Source organism: Schistocerca cancellata, unplaced genomic scaffold, assembly GCF_023864275.1.
Source record: "Schistocerca cancellata isolate TAMUIC-IGC-003103 unplaced genomic scaffold, iqSchCanc2.1 HiC_scaffold_322, whole genome shotgun sequence".
NCBI classification, from domain to species: Eukaryota; Metazoa; Arthropoda; class Insecta; order Orthoptera; family Acrididae; genus Schistocerca; species Schistocerca cancellata.
In genome coordinates, this window is record NW_026046340.1 from 88,214 (window position 1) to 102,190 (window position 13,977).

The 13,977-nt window shown below is 55.7% G+C and overlaps 32 non-coding genes across 32 annotated transcripts; 7 read left to right on the plus strand and 25 right to left on the minus strand.

Moving 5' to 3' along the window:
- Positions 1–147: 147 nt before the first annotated feature.
- On the minus strand, positions 148–218 carry Trnag-gcc (transfer RNA glycine (anticodon GCC)). The gene has a single exon. It is a non-coding gene; the product is annotated as a tRNA-Gly (tRNA).
- A 323-nt stretch (positions 219–541) lies between these two features.
- Positions 542–613, plus strand: Trnag-ucc (transfer RNA glycine (anticodon UCC)). Its single transcript has one exon. It is a non-coding gene; the product is annotated as a tRNA-Gly (tRNA).
- A 612-nt stretch (positions 614–1,225) lies between these two features.
- Trnai-aau (transfer RNA isoleucine (anticodon AAU)) lies at positions 1,226–1,299 on the minus strand. The gene has a single exon. It is a non-coding gene; the product is annotated as a tRNA-Ile (tRNA).
- A 198-nt stretch (positions 1,300–1,497) lies between these two features.
- Positions 1,498–1,569, minus strand: Trnae-uuc (transfer RNA glutamic acid (anticodon UUC)). Its single transcript has one exon. It is a non-coding gene; the product is annotated as a tRNA-Glu (tRNA).
- A 303-nt stretch (positions 1,570–1,872) lies between these two features.
- On the minus strand, positions 1,873–1,945 carry Trnam-cau (transfer RNA methionine (anticodon CAU)). Its single transcript has one exon. It is a non-coding gene; the product is annotated as a tRNA-Met (tRNA).
- A 382-nt stretch (positions 1,946–2,327) lies between these two features.
- On the minus strand, positions 2,328–2,398 carry Trnag-gcc (transfer RNA glycine (anticodon GCC)). The gene has a single exon. It is a non-coding gene; the product is annotated as a tRNA-Gly (tRNA).
- Positions 2,399–2,721: 323 nt separating this feature from the next.
- On the plus strand, positions 2,722–2,793 carry Trnag-ucc (transfer RNA glycine (anticodon UCC)). The gene has a single exon. It is a non-coding gene; the product is annotated as a tRNA-Gly (tRNA).
- Positions 2,794–3,405: 612 nt separating this feature from the next.
- Positions 3,406–3,479, minus strand: Trnai-aau (transfer RNA isoleucine (anticodon AAU)). Its single transcript has one exon. It is a non-coding gene; the product is annotated as a tRNA-Ile (tRNA).
- A 198-nt stretch (positions 3,480–3,677) lies between these two features.
- On the minus strand, positions 3,678–3,749 carry Trnae-uuc (transfer RNA glutamic acid (anticodon UUC)). The gene has a single exon. It is a non-coding gene; the product is annotated as a tRNA-Glu (tRNA).
- A 303-nt stretch (positions 3,750–4,052) lies between these two features.
- Trnam-cau (transfer RNA methionine (anticodon CAU)) lies at positions 4,053–4,125 on the minus strand. Its single transcript has one exon. It is a non-coding gene; the product is annotated as a tRNA-Met (tRNA).
- Positions 4,126–4,507: 382 nt separating this feature from the next.
- On the minus strand, positions 4,508–4,578 carry Trnag-gcc (transfer RNA glycine (anticodon GCC)). Its single transcript has one exon. It is a non-coding gene; the product is annotated as a tRNA-Gly (tRNA).
- A 323-nt stretch (positions 4,579–4,901) lies between these two features.
- Trnag-ucc (transfer RNA glycine (anticodon UCC)) lies at positions 4,902–4,973 on the plus strand. Its single transcript has one exon. It is a non-coding gene; the product is annotated as a tRNA-Gly (tRNA).
- Positions 4,974–5,585: 612 nt separating this feature from the next.
- On the minus strand, positions 5,586–5,659 carry Trnai-aau (transfer RNA isoleucine (anticodon AAU)). The gene has a single exon. It is a non-coding gene; the product is annotated as a tRNA-Ile (tRNA).
- A 198-nt stretch (positions 5,660–5,857) lies between these two features.
- Trnae-uuc (transfer RNA glutamic acid (anticodon UUC)) lies at positions 5,858–5,929 on the minus strand. Its single transcript has one exon. It is a non-coding gene; the product is annotated as a tRNA-Glu (tRNA).
- Positions 5,930–6,232: 303 nt separating this feature from the next.
- Trnam-cau (transfer RNA methionine (anticodon CAU)) lies at positions 6,233–6,305 on the minus strand. Its single transcript has one exon. It is a non-coding gene; the product is annotated as a tRNA-Met (tRNA).
- Positions 6,306–6,687: 382 nt separating this feature from the next.
- Trnag-gcc (transfer RNA glycine (anticodon GCC)) lies at positions 6,688–6,758 on the minus strand. Its single transcript has one exon. It is a non-coding gene; the product is annotated as a tRNA-Gly (tRNA).
- Positions 6,759–7,081: 323 nt separating this feature from the next.
- Positions 7,082–7,153, plus strand: Trnag-ucc (transfer RNA glycine (anticodon UCC)). The gene has a single exon. It is a non-coding gene; the product is annotated as a tRNA-Gly (tRNA).
- Positions 7,154–7,765: 612 nt separating this feature from the next.
- On the minus strand, positions 7,766–7,839 carry Trnai-aau (transfer RNA isoleucine (anticodon AAU)). The gene has a single exon. It is a non-coding gene; the product is annotated as a tRNA-Ile (tRNA).
- A 198-nt stretch (positions 7,840–8,037) lies between these two features.
- Trnae-uuc (transfer RNA glutamic acid (anticodon UUC)) lies at positions 8,038–8,109 on the minus strand. The gene has a single exon. It is a non-coding gene; the product is annotated as a tRNA-Glu (tRNA).
- A 303-nt stretch (positions 8,110–8,412) lies between these two features.
- Positions 8,413–8,485, minus strand: Trnam-cau (transfer RNA methionine (anticodon CAU)). The gene has a single exon. It is a non-coding gene; the product is annotated as a tRNA-Met (tRNA).
- Positions 8,486–8,867: 382 nt separating this feature from the next.
- Positions 8,868–8,938, minus strand: Trnag-gcc (transfer RNA glycine (anticodon GCC)). The gene has a single exon. It is a non-coding gene; the product is annotated as a tRNA-Gly (tRNA).
- Positions 8,939–9,261: 323 nt separating this feature from the next.
- On the plus strand, positions 9,262–9,333 carry Trnag-ucc (transfer RNA glycine (anticodon UCC)). Its single transcript has one exon. It is a non-coding gene; the product is annotated as a tRNA-Gly (tRNA).
- A 612-nt stretch (positions 9,334–9,945) lies between these two features.
- On the minus strand, positions 9,946–10,019 carry Trnai-aau (transfer RNA isoleucine (anticodon AAU)). The gene has a single exon. It is a non-coding gene; the product is annotated as a tRNA-Ile (tRNA).
- Positions 10,020–10,217: 198 nt separating this feature from the next.
- On the minus strand, positions 10,218–10,289 carry Trnae-uuc (transfer RNA glutamic acid (anticodon UUC)). Its single transcript has one exon. It is a non-coding gene; the product is annotated as a tRNA-Glu (tRNA).
- A 303-nt stretch (positions 10,290–10,592) lies between these two features.
- Trnam-cau (transfer RNA methionine (anticodon CAU)) lies at positions 10,593–10,665 on the minus strand. The gene has a single exon. It is a non-coding gene; the product is annotated as a tRNA-Met (tRNA).
- A 382-nt stretch (positions 10,666–11,047) lies between these two features.
- Trnag-gcc (transfer RNA glycine (anticodon GCC)) lies at positions 11,048–11,118 on the minus strand. Its single transcript has one exon. It is a non-coding gene; the product is annotated as a tRNA-Gly (tRNA).
- Positions 11,119–11,441: 323 nt separating this feature from the next.
- Trnag-ucc (transfer RNA glycine (anticodon UCC)) lies at positions 11,442–11,513 on the plus strand. The gene has a single exon. It is a non-coding gene; the product is annotated as a tRNA-Gly (tRNA).
- Positions 11,514–12,125: 612 nt separating this feature from the next.
- Positions 12,126–12,199, minus strand: Trnai-aau (transfer RNA isoleucine (anticodon AAU)). The gene has a single exon. It is a non-coding gene; the product is annotated as a tRNA-Ile (tRNA).
- A 198-nt stretch (positions 12,200–12,397) lies between these two features.
- Positions 12,398–12,469, minus strand: Trnae-uuc (transfer RNA glutamic acid (anticodon UUC)). The gene has a single exon. It is a non-coding gene; the product is annotated as a tRNA-Glu (tRNA).
- A 303-nt stretch (positions 12,470–12,772) lies between these two features.
- Trnam-cau (transfer RNA methionine (anticodon CAU)) lies at positions 12,773–12,845 on the minus strand. The gene has a single exon. It is a non-coding gene; the product is annotated as a tRNA-Met (tRNA).
- Positions 12,846–13,227: 382 nt separating this feature from the next.
- On the minus strand, positions 13,228–13,298 carry Trnag-gcc (transfer RNA glycine (anticodon GCC)). The gene has a single exon. It is a non-coding gene; the product is annotated as a tRNA-Gly (tRNA).
- Positions 13,299–13,621: 323 nt separating this feature from the next.
- Positions 13,622–13,693, plus strand: Trnag-ucc (transfer RNA glycine (anticodon UCC)). Its single transcript has one exon. It is a non-coding gene; the product is annotated as a tRNA-Gly (tRNA).
- The last annotated feature ends 284 nt before the right edge of the window (positions 13,694–13,977 follow it).

The following is a 13,977-nucleotide window of genomic DNA, read 5'->3' on the forward strand; positions in this document are numbered from 1 at the left end:
AGTCCGTAGAACATGACGCGAGCGTCCGAGTGGGGAACCGCGCGTGCTGCGTTCTCGTTTCTTCTCAAGGGAATCCCGCTATACATTCTTGTGGATCGTGCATCTCAAGCGCGCAAGTCACACGGCACCGCGGGAAAAGCAAAATGATGCATCGGCCGGGAATCGAACCCGGGCCGCCCGCGTGGCAGGCGAGCATTCTACCACTGAACCACCGATGCTCAGCTAGTTCACAGCTTCCTGGTGCTTTCCGCTGCAGACGTCTGAGGGGAAAGTGGGACTGCCGTCCAGCGCCGTCGCATCCTCTCGAGAGAATGCTACAGACGCTGAATCCTGCACTGCACTGCTTAAAAATGATCGTCTAAGTACTCTTGCGGCGCACGCACGCGACGACTCTTGCCAAAGGACGCGAAATGTGCGTAGAGACGCTGCCTGGATGAGCTCGCCTACCCCGTAACGCGCCTACAGCTACGACCACCTTCAGGCGCCGCTGACAGGCGGGAAGCAGACACAGCGCGGCTCGCGAGGCGCGGAAGGCAACTGTGCGGTGGTGGTGTAATGGTCAGCATAGTTGCCTTCCAAGCAGTTGATCCGGGTTCGATTCCCGGCCACCGCAGCAGGCTTTTACTTTTGCGTATAAGTACTTTTGCCACGCGTCCTTAAATTAATGTTTCTTTCCCCATCTTACTCGCTGCAGGCCACCCTATAGCGTGTGCGTCGATTCCCCTTGAGTCTCGACTTGTCTCGACTTTGCTCAGCTGACGCGAGAGCTGACGCTCTCCAGTCGGCCTATATCAACACGACAAGCACGAGAAACGACTGAGAGAGGCAAGGAGAGGCGAGGCGGTGGACACACAGCACGCCGCTTCATTACACGGTGGCGTCTCCCTGACTGAATCGGGCTGCAGCTGCGAAAAGAAAGGAGAAAGACAAATAGGAAGCAAAATTGCCAACAGTACCCTGCGTTCCCATGCGGTCACCCGCCCAAGCACTGACAGGGGCCAAAGTTGTTACACGTCGGCAATCGGACATTTTCTTTCGTTTTCTCTTTGCCGTATCAGAACCAGCGTATTCAACATATTGTGGCCATTGCCGAGCGAATGCTGTAGCGCTTGCCGACAAGTCGGGTTCGGATCCTCTGTCAACGTCCACGCAGGGCGATGATCTTTTGGCCATCACACTCGCCAGCTGAAATCGGCGCTGCCTTTTCGTAGTAGTAAAAGCGTACTGGCCCGTGGGGGGATCGAACCCACGACCTTCGCGTTATTAGCACGACGCTCTAACCAACTGAGCTAACGGGCCTCGACGCGGACGGTTGCTCAGCCCTACGCTGGAAACACGTGGCATGAAGCCACACGCCACTTCTAGGGTCACTGTGTGCCTGCTCCGCTCGTCCATGTTCTGCTGGCGGTCATGAAACAGTAGCTGAATTGCGAACAGGACGGGAAACGGCAGCACGCACAGCTGAAACTTGAGACGATTCGTGTGGAAAAAATTCCGTTCCGGTACCGGGAATCGAACCCGGGCCTCCTGGGTGAAAGCCAGGTATCCTAGCCACTAGACCACACCGGAGTTCGGCGTTCGTTGGACGGATCGGATGGTCTCTCGCACATTTCGTGCCGAGTCCCGCGTCGGCACCCTTCTCTCTTTGCGAGCGTCTTTGCGCATACTGACTGGCAAGGCGCGCACCTCAAAAGTCTCAGAGCAATGCATTTGGCTTCTTGCTCTACTGGGAGAAGAGGAAAAGGAAAGCTGTAAGTATCAATAACAGGAAGTAAACATTTTCTCGCTGAAGCGTTGAAACGTTGTGGATAACAAACAAGAAATAAGTTCGAGCACTAGCGACAGCACCACCGTGACTCACAGAAAATTAAATGCCCCGGGTGAGAATCGAACTCACGACCTTAAAATTATGAGACTTACGCGCTGCCTACTGCGCTACCGAGGCAGGGGGACGGGGGGAGACCGCTGGTCCTGGAATCTGGGTAAGCAGCGTACCCAATGTTAGACGCAGAGATACACTACTTCGTGGTTAACGCGTTCTGTTGCTACACGTGCATTGCCGGCCCAGTTGATTGCGGTGTTGCTGCAGCTTTTGCAACCATAGGCAGCACTCCCCGTCGTTCAAGTTCAATGCCTCGGAGGCACCTGGACACAGCAACTTGTGAGGCCAGGCCGACGCCAGTCCGTAGAACATGACGCGAGCGTCCGAGTGGGGAACCGCGCGTGCTGCGTTCTCGTTTCTTCTCAAGGGAATCCCGCTATACATTCTTGTGGATCGTGCATCTCAAGCGCGCAAGTCACACGGCACCGCGGGAAAAGCAAAATGATGCATCGGCCGGGAATCGAACCCGGGCCGCCCGCGTGGCAGGCGAGCATTCTACCACTGAACCACCGATGCTCAGCTAGTTCACAGCTTCCTGGTGCTTTCCGCTGCAGACGTCTGAGGGGAAAGTGGGACTGCCGTCCAGCGCCGTCGCATCCTCTCGAGAGAATGCTACAGACGCTGAATCCTGCACTGCACTGCTTAAAAATGATCGTCTAAGTACTCTTGCGGCGCACGCACGCGACGACTCTTGCCAAAGGACGCGAAATGTGCGTAGAGACGCTGCCTGGATGAGCTCGCCTACCCCGTAACGCGCCTACAGCTACGACCACCTTCAGGCGCCGCTGACAGGCGGGAAGCAGACACAGCGCGGCTCGCGAGGCGCGGAAGGCAACTGTGCGGTGGTGGTGTAATGGTCAGCATAGTTGCCTTCCAAGCAGTTGATCCGGGTTCGATTCCCGGCCACCGCAGCAGGCTTTTACTTTTGCGTATAAGTACTTTTGCCACGCGTCCTTAAATTAATGTTTCTTTCCCCATCTTACTCGCTGCAGGCCACCCTATAGCGTGTGCGTCGATTCCCCTTGAGTCTCGACTTGTCTCGACTTTGCTCAGCTGACGCGAGAGCTGACGCTCTCCAGTCGGCCTATATCAACACGACAAGCACGAGAAACGACTGAGAGAGGCAAGGAGAGGCGAGGCGGTGGACACACAGCACGCCGCTTCATTACACGGTGGCGTCTCCCTGACTGAATCGGGCTGCAGCTGCGAAAAGAAAGGAGAAAGACAAATAGGAAGCAAAATTGCCAACAGTACCCTGCGTTCCCATGCGGTCACCCGCCCAAGCACTGACAGGGGCCAAAGTTGTTACACGTCGGCAATCGGACATTTTCTTTCGTTTTCTCTTTGCCGTATCAGAACCAGCGTATTCAACATATTGTGGCCATTGCCGAGCGAATGCTGTAGCGCTTGCCGACAAGTCGGGTTCGGATCCTCTGTCAACGTCCACGCAGGGCGATGATCTTTTGGCCATCACACTCGCCAGCTGAAATCGGCGCTGCCTTTTCGTAGTAGTAAAAGCGTACTGGCCCGTGGGGGGATCGAACCCACGACCTTCGCGTTATTAGCACGACGCTCTAACCAACTGAGCTAACGGGCCTCGACGCGGACGGTTGCTCAGCCCTACGCTGGAAACACGTGGCATGAAGCCACACGCCACTTCTAGGGTCACTGTGTGCCTGCTCCGCTCGTCCATGTTCTGCTGGCGGTCATGAAACAGTAGCTGAATTGCGAACAGGACGGGAAACGGCAGCACGCACAGCTGAAACTTGAGACGATTCGTGTGGAAAAAATTCCGTTCCGGTACCGGGAATCGAACCCGGGCCTCCTGGGTGAAAGCCAGGTATCCTAGCCACTAGACCACACCGGAGTTCGGCGTTCGTTGGACGGATCGGATGGTCTCTCGCACATTTCGTGCCGAGTCCCGCGTCGGCACCCTTCTCTCTTTGCGAGCGTCTTTGCGCATACTGACTGGCAAGGCGCGCACCTCAAAAGTCTCAGAGCAATGCATTTGGCTTCTTGCTCTACTGGGAGAAGAGGAAAAGGAAAGCTGTAAGTATCAATAACAGGAAGTAAACATTTTCTCGCTGAAGCGTTGAAACGTTGTGGATAACAAACAAGAAATAAGTTCGAGCACTAGCGACAGCACCACCGTGACTCACAGAAAATTAAATGCCCCGGGTGAGAATCGAACTCACGACCTTAAAATTATGAGACTTACGCGCTGCCTACTGCGCTACCGAGGCAGGGGGACGGGGGGAGACCGCTGGTCCTGGAATCTGGGTAAGCAGCGTACCCAATGTTAGACGCAGAGATACACTACTTCGTGGTTAACGCGTTCTGTTGCTACACGTGCATTGCCGGCCCAGTTGATTGCGGTGTTGCTGCAGCTTTTGCAACCATAGGCAGCACTCCCCGTCGTTCAAGTTCAATGCCTCGGAGGCACCTGGACACAGCAACTTGTGAGGCCAGGCCGACGCCAGTCCGTAGAACATGACGCGAGCGTCCGAGTGGGGAACCGCGCGTGCTGCGTTCTCGTTTCTTCTCAAGGGAATCCCGCTATACATTCTTGTGGATCGTGCATCTCAAGCGCGCAAGTCACACGGCACCGCGGGAAAAGCAAAATGATGCATCGGCCGGGAATCGAACCCGGGCCGCCCGCGTGGCAGGCGAGCATTCTACCACTGAACCACCGATGCTCAGCTAGTTCACAGCTTCCTGGTGCTTTCCGCTGCAGACGTCTGAGGGGAAAGTGGGACTGCCGTCCAGCGCCGTCGCATCCTCTCGAGAGAATGCTACAGACGCTGAATCCTGCACTGCACTGCTTAAAAATGATCGTCTAAGTACTCTTGCGGCGCACGCACGCGACGACTCTTGCCAAAGGACGCGAAATGTGCGTAGAGACGCTGCCTGGATGAGCTCGCCTACCCCGTAACGCGCCTACAGCTACGACCACCTTCAGGCGCCGCTGACAGGCGGGAAGCAGACACAGCGCGGCTCGCGAGGCGCGGAAGGCAACTGTGCGGTGGTGGTGTAATGGTCAGCATAGTTGCCTTCCAAGCAGTTGATCCGGGTTCGATTCCCGGCCACCGCAGCAGGCTTTTACTTTTGCGTATAAGTACTTTTGCCACGCGTCCTTAAATTAATGTTTCTTTCCCCATCTTACTCGCTGCAGGCCACCCTATAGCGTGTGCGTCGATTCCCCTTGAGTCTCGACTTGTCTCGACTTTGCTCAGCTGACGCGAGAGCTGACGCTCTCCAGTCGGCCTATATCAACACGACAAGCACGAGAAACGACTGAGAGAGGCAAGGAGAGGCGAGGCGGTGGACACACAGCACGCCGCTTCATTACACGGTGGCGTCTCCCTGACTGAATCGGGCTGCAGCTGCGAAAAGAAAGGAGAAAGACAAATAGGAAGCAAAATTGCCAACAGTACCCTGCGTTCCCATGCGGTCACCCGCCCAAGCACTGACAGGGGCCAAAGTTGTTACACGTCGGCAATCGGACATTTTCTTTCGTTTTCTCTTTGCCGTATCAGAACCAGCGTATTCAACATATTGTGGCCATTGCCGAGCGAATGCTGTAGCGCTTGCCGACAAGTCGGGTTCGGATCCTCTGTCAACGTCCACGCAGGGCGATGATCTTTTGGCCATCACACTCGCCAGCTGAAATCGGCGCTGCCTTTTCGTAGTAGTAAAAGCGTACTGGCCCGTGGGGGGATCGAACCCACGACCTTCGCGTTATTAGCACGACGCTCTAACCAACTGAGCTAACGGGCCTCGACGCGGACGGTTGCTCAGCCCTACGCTGGAAACACGTGGCATGAAGCCACACGCCACTTCTAGGGTCACTGTGTGCCTGCTCCGCTCGTCCATGTTCTGCTGGCGGTCATGAAACAGTAGCTGAATTGCGAACAGGACGGGAAACGGCAGCACGCACAGCTGAAACTTGAGACGATTCGTGTGGAAAAAATTCCGTTCCGGTACCGGGAATCGAACCCGGGCCTCCTGGGTGAAAGCCAGGTATCCTAGCCACTAGACCACACCGGAGTTCGGCGTTCGTTGGACGGATCGGATGGTCTCTCGCACATTTCGTGCCGAGTCCCGCGTCGGCACCCTTCTCTCTTTGCGAGCGTCTTTGCGCATACTGACTGGCAAGGCGCGCACCTCAAAAGTCTCAGAGCAATGCATTTGGCTTCTTGCTCTACTGGGAGAAGAGGAAAAGGAAAGCTGTAAGTATCAATAACAGGAAGTAAACATTTTCTCGCTGAAGCGTTGAAACGTTGTGGATAACAAACAAGAAATAAGTTCGAGCACTAGCGACAGCACCACCGTGACTCACAGAAAATTAAATGCCCCGGGTGAGAATCGAACTCACGACCTTAAAATTATGAGACTTACGCGCTGCCTACTGCGCTACCGAGGCAGGGGGACGGGGGGAGACCGCTGGTCCTGGAATCTGGGTAAGCAGCGTACCCAATGTTAGACGCAGAGATACACTACTTCGTGGTTAACGCGTTCTGTTGCTACACGTGCATTGCCGGCCCAGTTGATTGCGGTGTTGCTGCAGCTTTTGCAACCATAGGCAGCACTCCCCGTCGTTCAAGTTCAATGCCTCGGAGGCACCTGGACACAGCAACTTGTGAGGCCAGGCCGACGCCAGTCCGTAGAACATGACGCGAGCGTCCGAGTGGGGAACCGCGCGTGCTGCGTTCTCGTTTCTTCTCAAGGGAATCCCGCTATACATTCTTGTGGATCGTGCATCTCAAGCGCGCAAGTCACACGGCACCGCGGGAAAAGCAAAATGATGCATCGGCCGGGAATCGAACCCGGGCCGCCCGCGTGGCAGGCGAGCATTCTACCACTGAACCACCGATGCTCAGCTAGTTCACAGCTTCCTGGTGCTTTCCGCTGCAGACGTCTGAGGGGAAAGTGGGACTGCCGTCCAGCGCCGTCGCATCCTCTCGAGAGAATGCTACAGACGCTGAATCCTGCACTGCACTGCTTAAAAATGATCGTCTAAGTACTCTTGCGGCGCACGCACGCGACGACTCTTGCCAAAGGACGCGAAATGTGCGTAGAGACGCTGCCTGGATGAGCTCGCCTACCCCGTAACGCGCCTACAGCTACGACCACCTTCAGGCGCCGCTGACAGGCGGGAAGCAGACACAGCGCGGCTCGCGAGGCGCAGAAGGCAACAGTGCGGTGGTGGTGTAATGGTCAGCATAGTTGCCTTCCAAGCAGTTGATCCGGGGTCGATTCCCGGCCACCGCAGCAGGCTTTTACTTTTGCGTATAAGTACTTTTGCCACGCGTCCTTAAATTAATGTTTCTTTCCCCATCTTACTCGCTGCAGGCCACCCTATAGCGTGTGCGTCGATTCCCCTTGAGTCTCGACTTGTCTCGACTTTGCTCAGCTGACGCGAGAGCTGACGCTCTCCAGTCGGCCTATATCAACACGACAAGCACGAGAAACGACTGAGAGAGGCAAGGAGAGGCGAGGCGGTGGACACACAGCACGCCGCTTCATTACACGGTGGCGTCTCCCTGACTGAATCGGGCTGCAGCTGCGAAAAGAAAGGAGAAAGACAAATAGGAAGCAAAATTGCCAACAGTACCCTGCGTTCCCATGCGGTCACCCGCCCAAGCACTGACAGGGGCCAAAGTTGTTACACGTCGGCAATCGGACATTTTCTTTCGTTTTCTCTTTGCCGTATCAGAACCAGCGTATTCAACATATTGTGGCCATTGCCGAGCGAATGCTGTAGCGCTTGCCGACAAGTCGGGTTCGGATCCTCTGTCAACGTCCACGCAGGGCGATGATCTTTTGGCCATCACACTCGCCAGCTGAAATCGGCGCTGCCTTTTCGTAGTAGTAAAAGCGTACTGGCCCGTGGGGGGATGGAACCCACGACCTTCGCGTTATTAGCACGACGCTCTAACCAACTGAGCTAACGGGCCTCGACGCGGACGGTTGCTCAGCCCTACGCTGGAAACACGTGGCATGAAGCCACACGCCACTTCTAGGGTCACTGTGTGCCTGCTCCGCTCGTCCATGTTCTGCTGGCGGTCATGAAACAGTAGCTGAATTGCGAACAGGACGGGAAACGGCAGCACGCACAGCTGAAACTTGAGACGATTCGTGTGGAAAAAATTCCGTTCCGGTACCGGGAATCGAACCCGGGCCTCCTGGGTGAAAGCCAGGTATCCTAGCCACTAGACCACACCGGAGTTCGGCGTTCGTTGGACGGATCGGATGGTCTCTCGCACATTTCGTGCCGAGTCCCGCGTCGGCACCCTTCTCTCTTTGCGAGCGTCTTTGCGCATACTGACTGGCAAGGCGCGCACCTCAAAAGTCTCAGAGCAATGCATTTGGCTTCTTGCTCTACTGGGAGAAGAGGAAAAGGAAAGCTGTAAGTATCAATAACAGGAAGTAAACATTTTCTCGCTGAAGCGTTGAAACGTTGTGGATAACAAACAAGAAATAAGTTCGAGCACTAGCGACAGCACCACCGTGACTCACAGAAAATTAAATGCCCCGGGTGAGAATCGAACTCACGACCTTAAAATTATGAGACTTACGCGCTGCCTACTGCGCTACCGAGGCAGGGGGACGGGGGGAGACCGCTGGTCCTGGAATCTGGGTAAGCAGCGTACCCAATGTTAGACGCAGAGATACACTACTTCGTGGTTAACGCGTTCTGTTGCTACACGTGCATTGCCGGCCCAGTTGATTGCGGTGTTGCTGCAGCTTTTGCAACCATAGGCAGCACTCCCCGTCGTTCAAGTTCAATGCCTCGGAGGCACCTGGACACAGCAACTTGTGAGGCCAGGCCGACGCCAGTCCGTAGAACATGACGCGAGCGTCCGAGTGGGGAACCGCGCGTGCTGCGTTCTCGTTTCTTCTCAAGGGAATCCCGCTATACATTCTTGTGGATCGTGCATCTCAAGCGCGCAAGTCACACGGCACCGCGGGAAAAGCAAAATGATGCATCGGCCGGGAATCGAACCCGGGCCGCCCGCGTGGCAGGCGAGCATTCTACCACTGAACCACAGATGCTCAGCTAGTTCACAGCTTCCTGGTGCTTTCCGCTGCAGACGTCTGAGGGGAAAGTGGGACTGCCGTCCAGCGCCGTCGCATCCTCTCGAGAGAATGCTACAGACGCTGAATCCTGCACTGCACTGCTTAAAAATGATCGTCTAAGTACTCTTGCAGCGCACGCACGCGACGACTCTTGCCAAAGGACGCGAAATGTGCGTAGAGACGCTGCCTGGATGAGCTCGCCTACCCCGTAACGCGCCTACAGCTACGACCACCTTCAGGCGCCGCCGACAGGCGGGAAGCACACACAGCGCGGCTCGCGAGGCGCGGAAGGGAACTGTGCGGTGGTGGTGTAATGGTCAGCATAGTTGCCTTCCAAGCAGTTGATCCGGGTTCGATTCCCGGCCACCGCAGCAGGCTTTTACTTTTGCGTATGAGTACTTTTGCCACGCGTCCTTAAATTAATGTTTCTTTCCCCATCTTACTCGCTGCAGGCCACCCTATAGCGTGTGCGTCGATTCCCCTTGAGTCTCGACTTGTCTCGACTTTGCTCAGCTGACGCGAGAGCTGACGCTCTCCAGTCGGCCTATATCAACACGACAAGCACGAGAAACGACTGAGAGAGGCAAGGAGAGGCGAGGCGGTGGACACACAGCACGCCGCTTCATTACACGGTGGCGTCTCCCTGACTGAATCGGGCTGCAGCTGCGAAAAGAAAGGAGAAAGACAAATAGGAAGCAAAATTGCCAACAGTACCCTGCGTTCCCATGCGGTCACCCGCCCAAGCACTGACAGGGGCCAAAGTTGTTACACGTCGGCAATCGGACATTTTCTTTCGTTTTCTCTTTGCCGTATCAGAACCAGCGTATTCAACATATTGTGGCCATTGCCGAGCGAATGCTGTAGCGCTTGCCGACAAGTCGGGTTCGGATCCTCTGTCAACGTCCACGCAGGGCGATGATCTTTTGGCCATCACACTCGCCAGCTGAAATCGGCGCTGCCTTTTCGTAGTAGTAAAAGCGTACTGGCCCGTGGGGGGATCGAACCCACGACCTTCGCGTTATTAGCACGACGCTCTAACCAACTGAGCTAACGGGCCTCGACGCGGACGGTTGCTCAGCCCTACGCTGGAAACACGTGGCATGAAGCCACACGCCACTTCTAGGGTCACTGTGTGCCTGCTCCGCTCGTCCATGTTCTGCTGGCGGTCATGAAACAGTAGCTGAATTGCGAACAGGACGGGAAACGGCAGCACGCACAGCTGAAACTTGAGACGATTCGTGTGGAAAAAATTCCGTTCCGGTACCGGGAATCGAACCCGGGCCTCCTGGGTGAAAGCCAGGTATCCTAGCCACTAGACCACACCGGAGTTCGGCGTTCGTTGGACGGATCGGATGGTCTCTCGCACATTTCGTGCCGAGTCCCGCGTCGGCACCCTTCTCTCTTTGCGAGCGTCTTTGCGCATACTGACTGGCAAGGCGCGCACCTCAAAAGTCTCAGAGCAATGCATTTGGCTTCTTGCTCTACTGGGAGAAGAGGAAAAGGAAAGCTGTAAGTATCAATAACAGGAAGTAAACATTTTCTCGCTGAAGCGTTGAAACGTTGTGGATAACAAACAAGAAATAAGTTCGAGCACTAGCGACAGCACCACCGTGACTCACAGAAAATTAAATGCCCCGGGTGAGAATCGAACTCACGACCTTAAAATTATGAGACTTACGCGCTGCCTACTGCGCTACCGAGGCAGGGGGACGGGGGGAGACCGCTGGTCCTGGAATCTGGGTAAGCAGCGTACCCAATGTTAGACGCAGAGATACACTACTTCGTGGTTAACGCGTTCTGTTGCTACACGTGCATTGCCGGCCCAGTTGATTGCGGTGTTGCTGCAGCTTTTGCAACCATAGGCAGCACTCCCCGTCGTTCAAGTTCAATGCCTCGGAGGCACCTGGACACAGCAACTTGTGAGGCCAGGCCGACGCCAGTCCGTAGAACATGACGCGAGCGTCCGAGTGGGGAACCGCGCGTGCTGCGTTCTCGTTTCTTCTCAAGGGAATCCCGCTATACATTCTTGTGGATCGTGCATCTCAAGCGCGCAAGTCACACGGCACCGCGGGAAAAGCAAAATGATGCATCGGCCGGGAATCGAACCCGGGCCGCCCGCGTGGCAGGCGAGCATTCTACCACTGAACCACCGATGCTCAGCTAGTTCACAGCTTCCTGGTGCTTTCCGCTGCAGACGTCTGAGGGGAAAGTGGGACTGCCGTCCAGCGCCGTCGCATCCTCTCGAGAGAATGCTACAGACGCTGAATCCTGCACTGCACTGCTTAAAAATGATCGTCTAAGTACTCTTGCGGCGCACGCACGCGACGACTCTTGCCAAAGGACGCGAAATGTGCGTAGAGACGCTGCCTGGATGAGCTCGCCTACCCCGTAACGCGCCTACAGCTACGACCACCTTCAGGCGCCGCTGACAGGCGGGAAGCAGACACAGCGCGGCTCGCGAGGCGCGGAAGGCAACTGTGCGGTGGTGGTGTAATGGTCAGCATAGTTGCCTTCCAAGCAGTTGATCCGGGTTCGATTCCCGGCCACCGCAGCAGGCTTTTACTTTTGCGTATAAGTACTTTTGCCACGCGTCCTTAAATTAATGTTTCTTTCCCCATCTTACTCGCTGCAGGCCACCCTATAGCGTGTGCGTCGATTCCCCTTGAGTCTCGACTTGTCTCGACTTTGCTCAGCTGACGCGAGAGCTGACGCTCTCCAGTCGGCCTATATCAACACGACAAGCACGAGAAACGACTGAGAGAGGCAAGGAGAGGCGAGGCGGTGGACACACAGCACGCCGCTTCATTACACGGTGGCGTCTCCCTGACTGAATCGGGCTGCAGCTGCGAAAAGAAAGGAGAAAGACAAATAGGAAGCAAAATTGCCAGCAGTACCCTGCGTTCCCATGCGGTCACCCGCCCAAGCACTGACAGGGGCCAAAGTTGTTACACGTCGGCAATCGGACATTTTCTTTCGTTTTCTCTTTGCCGTATCAGAACCAGCGTATTCAACATATTGTGGCCATTGCCGAGCGAATGCTGTAGCGCTTGCCGACAAGTCGGGTTCGGATCCTCTGTCAACGTCCACGCAGGGCGATGATCTTTTGGCCATCACACTCGCCAGCTGAAATCGGCGCTGCCTTTTCGTAGTAGTAAAAGCGTACTGGCCCGTGGGGGGATCGAACCCACGACCTTCGCGTTATTAGCACGACGCTCTAACCAACTGAGCTAACGGGCCTCGACGCGGACGGTTGCTCAGCCCTACGCTGGAAACACGTGGCATGAAGCCACACGCCACTTCTAGGGTCACTGTGTGCCTGCTCCGCTCGTCCATGTTCTGCTGGCGGTCATGAAACAGTAGCTGAATTGCGAACAGGACGGGAAACGGCAGCACGCACAGCTGAAACTTGAGACGATTCGTGTGGAAAAAATTCCGTTCCGGCACCGGGAATCGAACCCGGGCCTCCTGGGTGAAAGCCAGGTATCCTAGCCACTAGACCACACCGGAGTTCGGCGTTCGTTGGACGGATCGGATGGTCTCTCGCACATTTCGTGCCGAGTCCCGCGTCGGCACCCTTCTCTCTTTGCGAGCGTCTTTGCGCATACTGACTGGCAAGGCGCGCACCTCAAAAGTCTCAGAGCAATGCATTTGGCTTCTTGCTCTACTGGGAGAAGAGGAAAAGGAAAGCTGTAAGTATCAATAACAGGAAGTAAACATTTTCTCGCTGAAGCGTTGAAACGTTGTGGATAACAAACAAGAAATAAGTTCGAGCACTAGCGACAGCACCACCGTGACTCACAGAAAATTAAATGCCCCGGGTGAGAATCGAACTCACGACCTTAAAATTATGAGACTTACGCGCTGCCTACTGCGCTACCGAGGCAGGGGGACGGGGGGAGACCGCTGGTCCTGGAATCTGGGTAAGCAGCGTACCCAATGTTAGACGCAGAGATACACTACTTCGTGGTTAACGCGTTCTGTTGCTACACGTGCATTGCCGGCCCAGTTGATTGCGGTGTTGCTGCAGCTTTTGCAACCATAGGCAGCACTCCCCGTCGTTCAAGTTCAATGCCTCGGAGGCACCTGGACACAGCAACTTGTGAGGCCAGGCCGACGCCAGTCCGTAGAACATGACGCGAGCGTCCGAGTGGGGAACCGCGCGTGCTGCGTTCTCGTTTCTTCTCAAGGGAATCCCGCTATACATTCTTGTGGATCGTGCATCTCAAGCGCGCAAGTCACACGGCACCGCGGGAAAAGCAAAATGATGCATCGGCCGGGAATCGAACCCGGGCCGCCCGCGTGGCAGGCGAGCATTCTACCACTGAACCACCGATGCTCAGCTAGTTCACAGCTTCCTGGTGCTTTCCGCTGCAGACGTCTGAGGGGAAAGTGGGACTGCCGTCCAGCGCCGTCGCATCCTCTCGAGAGAATGCTACAGACGCTGAATCCTGCACTGCACTGCTTAAAAATGATCGTCTAAGTACTCTTGCGGCGCACGCACGCGACGACTCTTGCCAAAGGACGCGAAATGTGCGTAGAGACGCTGCCTGGATGAGCTCGCCTACCCCGTAACGCGCCTACAGCTACGACCACCTTCAGGCGCCGCTGACAGGCGGGAAGCAGACACAGCGCGGCTCGCGAGGCGCGGAAGGCAACTGTGCGGTGGTGGTGTAATGGTCAGCATAGTTGCCTTCCAAGCAGTTGATCCGGGTTCGATTCCCGGCCACCGCAGCAGGCTTTTACTTTTGCGTATAAGTACTTTTGCCACGCGTCCTTAAATTAATGTTTCTTTCCCCATCTTACTCGCTGCAGGCCACCCTATAGCGTGTGCGTCGATTCCCCTTGAGTCTCGACTTGTCTCGACTTTGCTCAGCTGACGCGAGAGCTGACGCTCTCCAGTCGGCCTATATCAACACGACAAGCACGAGAAACGACTGAGAGAGGCAAGGAGAGGCGAGGCGGTGGACACACAGCACGCCGCTTCATTACACGGTGGCGTCTCCCTGACTGAATCG